This window comes from Bison bison, unplaced genomic scaffold (assembly GCF_000754665.1).
Source record: "Bison bison bison isolate TAMUID 2011002044 unplaced genomic scaffold, Bison_UMD1.0 scf7180017864498, whole genome shotgun sequence".
In the NCBI taxonomy this organism is placed as follows: Eukaryota; Metazoa; Chordata; class Mammalia; order Artiodactyla; family Bovidae; genus Bison; species Bison bison.
Window position 1 is genome coordinate 7,325,398 of NW_011495057.1, and position 11,965 is coordinate 7,337,362.

An 11,965-nucleotide genomic window follows, 5' to 3' on the forward strand; every position below is an offset into this window, starting at 1 on the left:
CCATGAATTGCAGCATGCCAGGCCTCCCTGTCCATCACCAACTCCCGGAGTTCACCCAAACTCATATCCTTCGAGTCCGTAATGCCATCCAGCCATCTCATCCTCTGTTGTCCCCTTCTCCTCCTGCCCCTAATCCCTCCCAGCATCAGAGTCTTTTCCAATGAGTCAACTCTTCGCATGAGGTGGCCAAAGTATTGGAGTTTCAGCTTTAGCATCAGTCTTTCCAAAGAACACCCAGGACTGATCTCCTTTAGAATGGACTGGTTGGATCTCCGTGCAGTCCAAGGGACTCTTAAGAGTCTTCTCCAACACCACAGTTCAAAAGCCTCAATTCTTCAGTGCTCAGCTTTCTTCACAGTCCAACTCTCACATCCATACATGACCACTGGGAAAACCATAGCCTTGACTAGATGGACCTTTATTGGCAAAGTAATGTCTCTGCTTTTGAATATGCTATCTAGGTTGGTCATAACTTTCCTTCCAAGGAGTACATGTCTTTTAATTTCATGGCTGCAGTCACCATCTGCAGTGATTTTGGAGCCCCCCAAAATAAAGTCTGACACTGTTTCCAATGTTTCCCCATCTATTTCCCATGAAGTGATGGGACCAGAGGCCATGATCTTTGTTTTCTGAATGTTGAGCTTTAAGCCAACTTTTTCACTCTCCTCTTTCACCTTCATCAAGAGGCTTTTTAGTTCCTCTTCACTTTCTGCCATAAGGGTGGTGTCATCTGCATATCTGAGGTTATTGATATTTCTCCCGGCAATCTTGATTCCAGCTTGTGCTTCTTCCAGCCCAGTGTTTCTCATGATGTACTCTGCATGTAAGTTAAATAAGCTTAGGGTAGAATAAAACTTAGTAACACGAAATGTTACTCATTGGAAAAGACCTTGATCCTGGGAAAGAATGAAGGCAGGAGGAGAAGCGGATGACAGAGGATGAGATGGTTGGATGGCCTCACCAACTCGATGGACATGAGTTTGAGCAAAGTCCAGGAGATGGTGAAGGATGAGGAAGCCTAGCGTGCTACAGTCCATGGCGTCACAAAGAGTGGGACACGACTGCGTGACTGAACTGAACATGAAATGCAAAAATTTTATTTTTACATTAGTCAAAGAATTGTTATCTTGAAATTTTTATACAACTTTTAAAGGTTACACTCAGTTTATAGTTATTATAAAATATTATTTACATTTCCCATGTTTCACGTGCCGTGTGTGCCAAATCGCTTCAGTCGTATCAGACTCTTTGCGATCCAGGGACTATATATAGCCCATGAGGCTCCTCTGTCCATGGGATTCTCCAGGCAAGAATACTGAGTGGGTTCGTATGCCCTCCCCTCCAGGGGATCTTCCTGACACAGGGATCGAACCCGTGTCTCCTGCCTTGCAGGCGGATTCTTTACTGGCTGAGCCACCAGCGAAGCAATATATCCCTTTAGCCTGTCTTACACCCAACAGTTTGTACCTACTACTTCTCCATCCCTAAATTTCCCCTCACTTCACTCCCCACTGGTAACCACTAGATTGTTCTCTTTATCTGTGAGTCTGCTTCTTTTTTTTGTTATAGTCACTAGTTAATTTTAATTTTTGATTCCACATATAAGTGATATAATATAGTAGCTGTCTTTTCTAACTTATTTCACTCGGTGTAATCCCCTCCAAGTCCATCCACGTTGCTACAAGCGGCAAAACTTCACTCTAGGTATGGCTGAGTAGTATTCCATTTTATATATATGTCACATCACATCTTCTTTATCCATTCATCTGTTGATGGACACTTAGGTTGCATCCATATTTTGGCAACTGTAAATAATGCTGCAATGATCACCTGAGTGCATGTTTTCTTTTCAAAAGAGTCTTTCTTTCTTTTTTTTTTTTTTTAAAGATTTATATCCAGGAGTGGAATTGCTGGATCATACGGTAGTTCCGTTTCAGGAATTTTCTTTCTAGAGAATGTCAGATGTTCTGAGTTATTCCCCAGCATCTTCTTGTTCCAAAGTCTTCCTCTTTCTTACACAAGCTCCTGGATTCTGGACCCTCAGGACCTGTTCCTTCCCAGGTCTCACCGATGCTGCCTTCCATTCCCTAACAAACTTCTACTGATCCTATACATCTCAGCTTCAGAGTCACTGAGGGCAGAAAAAATTACTGCTTTTCAGTCTTTGTGTAGCAACCTGAACTCTTAACACCATAGTTCTAAAGCCACGCCTGACACTCACAGTGCAAGTACTTCAGAGCAAATTTTCTTAGCTATCTTGTATACCCTGCATGTTTCCTGGCATGCAGCCTTAATATATAATTTTGGAATAAATTCTGAAAGGAATAAAGCAATAATATTCATCAATACTGAATGCCCACTATGCTCCAGAATGACAAAACCTCATGCTACTTAAAAGGTGATTAGTTGGCCACTTCTAGTTCTTGTGGTGTTTATCATAGCTTTATGAAGTACTAACAGTTCTGTAGGTTTTCAAACAAATGAAAATAAAGGTACATCTCAAAATAAACAACTGAAAATGTCTTAAGAATAGAAAAAAATGAAAAAAAAAAGTCAATATCTTAATTAGCTCTATCTTACATGTAATGACTTAAAAGTTGAAAAAAATGAATGCTTTCTTAAAGGCAACATCAATCAGCTTATGTCTCATTGGAAACAAAACAAAGGTTAAACCACGTACTTATAAATGTAGAACTAGACCTATTCAAGCCAAAATAAAATTATAATAAAAATATTCTCCACAGAAGATGATTTTCTTTGAAATTCTTAATCATTCTTTTTGAAGAAAAATTCTATGGGAAGAACATAAAAGGATCAAAGGAAAAAAAAAAAAAAACAATTTTTCACTTCTGTAAAATGTGAGGTTATGTTCTGACCACAATTACTCTGGATACATTTTGGAATTCAATTAATAGTCACACATTACAAAGTAAAATCATATATATTTTTTGCATTTTCCAAGGACCTACGTTCATTTTTTGAACTCCTACTCACATGTGAATTAATTAAATTCTTTTGTTTTCATCAGCATAAATTCACCAAGATGCACACCAGACCACAAATAACATGCAAGCTTACTACCCTAAGTAACCATAAAATCCTTGATAATAGTCATAAAATACTTTACTGAATATATTATTTTCCCACATAATCCACATATACCATCCTTTATCTTTCAAACATCGCAAAATGAAAAGTTGTATCTCACACTAGATTATGATAAGTCAAAATATTTGTCTTTGAAGTAGAAATATCCCAGAAGATAACTTAATTACCCCCATCTTACATGCTGTGAGATTTAAAAATGAAACATGGGAATCTTTTCTATAGAACAATGCCATCTACTGCTTGTCTTTTATTAAGACAACAAAATGAAAAGTCAAATTGTTTGGGGGAGCCCTGCTGAGAAATCAAAATGAAAGACTTTTAGCATCTTCTTGTATAAAAAGTCCCTTTTATATCACAAAAGGTATTCACCATACTTAAAAACATACAATGTGGATGAGAAACGTTAAACACTTTTCTGCACTTTCTTGTTGACTTTTACAGTCTGGTATTGCTTGTCCATTCACACCTGGATTGTTGCATCTGCCTGCGTGGGTGGTCTTTCTCCTGCTCCAGGTCACTGCGTGTCCACTTCTAGACTAAACATCTGCAGTGATTTTCTCCTCCCTGCCTGCAATATTATATGTCAACTCTTTGACCTAGTATACAATGCTCTCTTAATTCTTAGTCACTTGGTCTTTTTGGTTTTATCTATTGGGTTGGTCGAAAAGTTGAACAGGTTTTTTCCTGTTTTTCCATCTTACGGAAAAACCCAACCGAACTTTTTCACTAATGCAATACATCATCTTCTACAATTTATTCTGCGCAGTCAGACAGATTTCTCAGCCAGTTTCCACATTGCTGTGGCCCACATTCTACGCATGGGTGCTCAGTCACTTCAGCAGTGTCTGATCTTTGTGATCCTATGGACTGTACCCCGCCAGGCTCCTCTGTCTGTCCATGGGATTCTCCAGGCAAGAATACTGGAATGGGTAGCCATGTCCTCCTCCAGGGGATCATCCCAACCCAGGGACAGAAACTGCATCTCTTGCATTTCCTGCATTGCAGGCGGGTTCTTTACCCACTGAACCACCTGGGAAGCCCCTACACCCGTATTTATCACCTTTTCTGGGCCTGGACCACTCCTCTTCCCCTTTTCCTAGCCTCTCCCCCTTCTCCTATCCTCTCCCCCTTCTCCTAGCCACAGCTTCAGAGTCAGGGGAAGGGGCCTCTTGGATGTCCTTAGGAAAATGGCAGCCTGTGCCCTCATTTGGGAAGGCTCTGAATTTTTTTTTAAAAAATGTGTTCCTATGTTTCCTGTCCATAGAAATACATATTAGCACTTTGTTTATTATAATAATAATAATTATAATAAGTAATGTCTACTTATTAATGGTTTCATGTGACTAGATCTTGTCTCTGTAAGTGGACCATAAACTCTTTGTGGCTTCCTGACAGTGAGTCTGAGTTCTTTTGTTTCTTTGACACTTAACAGTGATAGGACAGAATAAATATTCATTAAATACTACAGACCAATTATATAGATTAATATCTAAATTAAAAAAAAAACTAGAAAGCAGGAAGCGACTTAGCAGCAGCAGCAGCAGCAGCAGCAGCCTATTATAGCAATACTCAACAACAACAACAAAACCCAGGGACTTGCAGTAATTTGACTTTGTTTAGGTGGTTGGGTTATGAAAGAAAATGATTTAATACTTGTTGAATGCTAGGCACTTAAAAAGACACTTAAGGTTAGGTTTTCTACTTTAACCTAAAGAATAACCACCCAAAGTGAGAATTGTTTCCTCTGTTCTACGGACAGGGCAGAAAATTCAGAAATCCATCTACACTCCATGCTGCTTGACTCCTTGTGTTTGCTTGCCCTACAAAAACACGAAAGGATCTAACTTAACTCATAGATCTTAAACCTTTAATAAACAATAAAAGTAAATAAATGATAAAGAGGCTTGATAGATGCTTGGGAAGAGAATAGTGCCACGTTTAAATCTTTGAAAGTATCAAAGTAACTAGCATATTAAAAAGGAGTTCTTCGATTGGAGTACCGCCTAAGGGTCCCACAGACGGGAGGAACTGAGACCCTTAGGGACTCATGAGTGTGTGTTACAGATGAAAAAAATTCACACTCACTGTTACTGTCAAGGACTTTGGCTCATCTGCTACTCAGCTACCTATTTGAGTTCAGGTGTCAAAAAGATACAAGCCAGCAAAGATGGAGGCCTTTGAAAAAATGTGCCTTTTCCTACCAAGGGTCACTGCAGATCCTATGAACGAGAAGTGTGTGACCCCAGACAGCCTGACTCTGAGAAATCACTTTGGAGGAAACCACATAAAGGTGGTCACTTAAAATCTTATAGCTTTTCTGGCACCCTTGTCCCCATTGCTTTAATAGTTCTGTCATCAAACTTTTCTGAGATTTTTAAACAAATGCTAATTTTCATTGCTCTGATATTAAAATAAGCAACATTTTGAGCATCGCTCAGTTTTAAAGGACTGTGATGTATTATGTGTTGTATTAACTGTAAATGTGTTGTATTGATATTAATTCTTTTTGTACATTCAACGAGTGAAATCAATACCTTAACTGAAAATAAGTCCATTGCCAACTGAAAAAGTTTTCCTTAGTGAGATATTGGTCCTGACTTCATCCTGTGGTTGTGATTATTTAATGCACAGACAGCACCTCGTTCACATGCTTAATCAGTAATTACCAGGTTTTACTGCTTGCAAAGTCACGCAAACTAAAAAGCTTGCTAATTTCAATGGTATTACGGACTACGTTGCCTTCCCTTAAATTCACAGGCTGAAATTCTAATTCCTAATACCTCAGAATATAAGTATTGGGGTGGCCAAATATTCGTTTGGGTTGTAACATCTTACAGAAAAACCCAAACAAAATTTTGGCCAACCCAATGTATTTGGGGGTCACAAAGAATCGGACACGACTGAGCGACTGAACTTAATGTATTTGGAGATATGGTTTTCAAAGAGGTAATTAAGGTAAATGAGCTCATATGAGTAGACCCTCATCCAGTATTACTGACATCTTATAAGAAAAGGAAATTTGGACATAGCTGCACATATACACAGAGGAAAGGTCATTGTATGGACATAGGGAAAGATGGCCATCTGCAAGACAAGGAGAAAGATCTCGAGAAAATCCAAACCTGTTGGCACCTTGATCTCAGACTTCCAGTCTCCAAAACTGTGAGATAAATTTCTGTCGTTTAAACCACCCACTCTGTAGTCTAACAAGTGGGTAACACATGAATTCCATTTATTAACAATGGGTCAATGTTTATTTAATGTTGTCTTGCTCACTTTTGACTTAGCTGCACCATGAATATTTTCTCAAATTTGACAAGATTCACTTCTGCCCTAGCACCAAATGCTGAGCCTTACTTACATGAAAATTTTTATAGAAACATAGACATTAACAGAAAAATAACAAGTGGAAAACCATTATGCTATAGAACCTTAGTCACAGCACCAATATATATTTATAATTTATGTATTTATTTACTATTTATAGACTTTCAACAGGTTTTCAGAAGGACTACGACAGAATATGTTTACCAAAAAAGTTGGGTAAAAATAAAAAGGAGAATAGACAGAAGCCACGTGAAAGGGAGAAAGAGATATCCAAGGGACATGGTAAAATTAGTAAGATTAGATTTAAAATTTAACTTTGAAAATGAGGAAAGCAAACATCACAGTCATATGACTTGTGGGGAGAAATACATGGTTCACTGAAACGAAGCTGCTTCTGTTATTCTCACATTTTCCTAATGGATGTTAGGCAAAGAATTCTCAGTAACTTAATATTTTCAACTTTCATTTTCCAAAACAGGAAGCAGTTTGATCATTTTTAATATATAGATTTTAAATAAAAGGTGATGATATGTTTATTTTAAAATAAAATACATCCTTAGCAGTGAAACCATTCTCCATGTTACTGTTATGGCAGATACATGACATTATGCATTTGTCAAAAGCCATAGCCTAAGCCACAACTAAGGGTGAATCCTAAAGTAAATTAAGGACTTTATAGTAATGTATCATTATTGGTTGCAGCAAATGTGCTACATTAATGCAAGATGTTAGTAATAGGGAAAACTTTCAAGGGGGGGGGGATATGAACTCTGTATTTTGCACTCAATTTTTCTGTAAACTTAGAACTTTTCTAAACAATAGTATATTAATAATTTTAAAAATATTTCCCTAAGGGGATGGTATAACCAGCTGTATTATCAGATATTTGAAAGGAGTAGATAGTTGTGAATATCCTCAGTCTCTGCCAAGCATGAGTGCCAGTGAATTACTCCAACATGATGTTAGCAGGAGCCAGATAATATAACTTAATCAATAATTTTACATAAACATCCTATGTATGGAGATACTGAATTGGTGTTTCACGAAAGCCATAATATTTTATTACATGTAATAAAGATGAAATTCTGTTATTTTAAAAAAAGGAACTCAATTTAAAATATTTTTTCTGACAATCTTCTTTACATTAGAATATTAATTTTTCTTGAGTGCTCAAATAACTTAAAGTAGAAACTCCAGAATTTCAAAACATAGGATAAAAGAAAATGAGCTGCTTTAGACAACTGAAAAAACAAGCTTGATCCACTGAATAATTCAAATTTAAAACAACTCTGTTGCTGCTAAGTCACTTCAGTCGTGTCCGACTCTGTGCAACCCCATAGATGGCAGCCCACCAGGCTCCCCCGTCCCTGGGATTCTCCAGGCAAGAACACTGGAGTGGGTTGCCATTTCCTTCTCCAATGCAGGAAAGAGAAAAGTGAAAGTGAAGTCGCTCAGTCGTGCCCGACTCTTAGCGACCCCATGGACTGTAGCCTACCAGGCTCCTCCGTCCATGGAATTTTCCAGGCAAGAGTACTGGAGTGGGGTGCCATTGCCTTCTCCGAAAACAACTCTACACACAATTAAATATTTGTGCCTAAAAACATCATAGTATTAAATAAGAAATGTATTATTAGAGCCACTGCATAGTTTCCATATGTAATATGTAGTTAATGTGTTCTAGACTACATAGAACTTTGTTAACATGATTAATACAAAATTAAACACCAGTGAAATAATTATTTTAAAGTAATTTTGACTCTTAAAACTATACCTCAAATTAATGTTAACCATAAAAACATAATATCCTTATAAAATATTAATAGGAAACCACAGATCTTCTATATTAAACGTATTAGCAGTTTAATAGCACACATTAACCATAGGAATGAAAATGTGAACATATACACATATGGTTTAGAATTCTTGCCTAAGTAACGCATCAACCATATTTAGAAACAATTATGAGAGAATACTGTAAAAGAATTTTGTGCCTAAATACCCCTTTGACTTTTATTGTATTTTTTTTTTGCCACATTAACGGCTATTTCTGAAGGCAAACTGGGAAAACAGAAAGAGTTTCAGTGTTGACAGATGTTCCCCTTCCATGTGCACAGGGCAATATTTATTAAGGAACTAGATCTTTATCAATGAAGAAGTTATAGGGAGAAAGGTAGGGAAGAATTATCTTAACACTAAGGATTTCATGGTTTTTTTCTTATAGATCCCAATGAAGAATGGTTATCAACTGCAGGTTTGCTCATAAATCGGCTTAGATATTCTTTGCTTACTCTAGACTCTTTCTGAGTTTCAATTTCAGCAACAATTATTCCTAGAGCCATTTAGAATCCACCAATCCTTTTCACACACGCACAGTGGGATACACTAGAGATAGTCTGGAAATGTCCACATGGACTTTGGTAGAAAAAGTCAGTACACTTTCTCTTTCTTTTTTAAGATATATGTATATATATTTTTTGATGTGGATCATTTTAAAAGTCTTTATTGAATTTGTTACAGTATTACTTCGGTTTTATGCTTTGGTTTTTTGGCTGCAAGGCATGTGGGATCCTAGCTCCCCAACCACTGAGCAAACCCATACTCTGCATTGGAAGGTGCTTTACTGCTGGACCACCTGGAAAGTCCCACATTTTTTTCATAGCATCTAATTATAATAAGATGAAGAAGGCAATGGCACCCCACTCCAGTACTCTCGCCTGGAAAATCCGACAGAGGAGCCTGGTAGGCTGCAGTCCATGGGGTCGCTAGAAGTCGGACATGATTGAGCGACTTCACTTTCACTTTTCACTTTCATGCATTGGAGAAGGAAATGGCAACCCACTCCAGTGTTCTTGCCTGGAGAATCCCAGGGACGGCGGAGCCTAGTGGGCTGCCGTCTGTGGGGTCACACAGAGTAGGACACGACTGAAGCGATTTAGCAGCAGCAATTATAGTAAGAAAAATGAAATACGAAACATACTATAAAATGTTAGGAAACATACTATAAAATACACATAGAACTTCTATACAAAACTGAAAAAAAAATTTTAATAAGAAATTTCTGCTTATTTGCATGAAATGCCTTTATATAACATTTTAAGACTGAGAAATCAAATGCTTGATAATTTCCATTAAGGAAAACTATTCACAGAAGTTAGTGGTAGCAAATGGGTAGCATAGAGTACATTAGTTTTTCTACAATTGATAGAAAAATCTTTTTTGTCATGAACCATGAGGAATACATTGATTAAATTTCCTGGTCCTTCTTTAATTGACAAACACAATGTTGAAATTCCTTGTGGAAATGCAAAAGTTTTTCATATTCTTTATCATAAGTATTTTAAAATAATGATAAAATTCAACTTCATGCATAGATAAGTATTGCTCTAACAGTCAATAATTTTCCTTAGGATTTAAAATGTAATACCAACTAAATATCACAAATATATAATTTTTTCCTTTTTCCAAAGCTGAACTTTGCTTCAAATCCATAAACTCTGTGAGTATGTGTAATATTTACACAGCCTTTGTGATTTTCAATTAAGTTCATTCAGGTGCTCCAAAATGTCAGTTAAATGGGCTATTTTCTTCAAGCGAATTATTCTCCTTCAACAAATATGGAGTGAACAACACTTCAAACACACTCACAATCCATTTTTCTATTAGCCAATAAACTCTTGCCAAAAAAAAAAAGTGTCCTTTGGACAGCTTGTGCACTTTGGTATAGATCAGCAAATATGGTTTTCTAATCCCTGATCTTTGCGTAAAGCTGTTGTCATTTATTTTCATAATATCAATTTATGTGGAGTTAAGATTTATAAGCAAACTTCTATATACAAGAGCTTATACGTGAGTAAAACTAATACTGATCATGGGACTCTCGGATTAAACTCCTGATGTTTATATCTTCATGTAATTTACAGCCCACCTTAGGGCCAGAGCATCAGACTTATGCAACATTTGCCTAAAATTTTCCTTTACAGTGTTCCTTCATCTCCTCAAATATTTGATTTATAAAAGTTTGTTTTGCTTTTTGTTTCCAAAATAAATAATGCTCTTCAAGGATTCTAATGACTGCTATGAACCAACATATTTCAGTGTTAGCATTAGTCGCTCAGTCGTGTCCAACTGTTTGAGACCCCATGGACTGTAGCCCACTAGGTCCCTCTGTCCATGGAATTCTCTAGGCGAGAATACTGGAGTGGATAGCCATTCCCTTCTCCAGGGGATCTTCCCAACCTAGGGATCAAACCTGGGTCTCCTGCATTACAGGTAGATAGATTATTTACCATCTAAGCCACCAGGGAGGCCCAAAGTTCATTAACAACTATGAACCAACATACTTATTAATTCCTTCAAGTCACCAACATGCAATGATAATTTTGGGTCTAACCATCTTTTTGACGAGTGCGGCCACTATGAAGTGTGACATGCCATCACCACCTCTCCTGAGTGTATTATTCAAAAATGGCTCCTTTTCTGTTTCTTCCACTTCCCTGGTTTCCGGTATAGCACTGATGATGCATAGACAGACCGATAACATAAATTCTCCCTTTGTGTGAGGCATTCTGGCTTAAAGCGCTATGTGTAAAATCTTATAAATGGCTCTTAGAGCTTGATGCTAGCTTGCTGTACTTAATCTCATAAAGGAATTTCTTTACTTTCTGCTTAAGAGAATCCAAAATTTCTCCTGCTTAAATTAGGTGTTTCGGGGTATAATGCCCTCAAAGTGAGTCCTGCATGTAGCTTCACTTGATCATTTTTGCATGAAATTAAACCTTTAGACCAAATGTGAAAATAATTATAAGGACACATGGATTTCAATTTGAGGGAAAACATTTGAGGGGTTTCTGATGACTGAAGTCTTTTCATTTTGCACTAGGCTGGGACAGTAAGCATAATTGAAAATGAAATCTAAACACAACAGAAAATACAGGCAGGTACAGCTTCAGAAACTCTATCTGTAAATAATACATAAAAATTAACTTTAAGTAACATTGTCTAATAATATTACATATGTTATAATATAATAATATTGTATAATTAATATAATACAACTGGAGAAAGAAATGGCAACCCACTCCAGTATTCTTGCCTGGAAAATCCCCTGGACGGCGGAGCTTGGTTGGCTACTGTCCATGGAGTTGCAAAGAGTCGGACATGACTGAGTGACTTCACTATCACTATCAGTAATACAATACAAATGAGTATTACAAACATTACACCTAGAAAATATATATTTCAGGTCTTCTGCATTTTTGAAACATTTAAAAATAAAGCATACGAAAAGCTAGGAAAATTAAATATAACATTATCTACATGATAACACTGAATATTATTTTTCATCTAATTTAATAATTAACAGGCTTTAAAATGCTCAAAATATAATCACTATTTATAGTTCTGAATAATCAAAAAGTATTTTGAAAACAATTAATTTTTGCAACTTACAGTCCCCTTTAGTAATTTAGTAAATTTTATGTCCAGAAATACCAATTTATTTCTAAGGAATCTGTTTTTTAAAACCTATGCA

The 11,965-nt window shown here is 36.7% G+C and overlaps 1 protein-coding gene across 2 annotated transcripts in view; it reads right to left on the reverse strand.

The window, feature by feature from the left end:
• CDH2 (cadherin 2, type 1, N-cadherin (neuronal)) overlaps positions 1-11,965 on the reverse strand; it is a 251,009-nt gene that overhangs the window by 71,119 nt on the left and 167,925 nt on the right. The gene's annotated exons all lie outside the window — the stretch shown is intronic.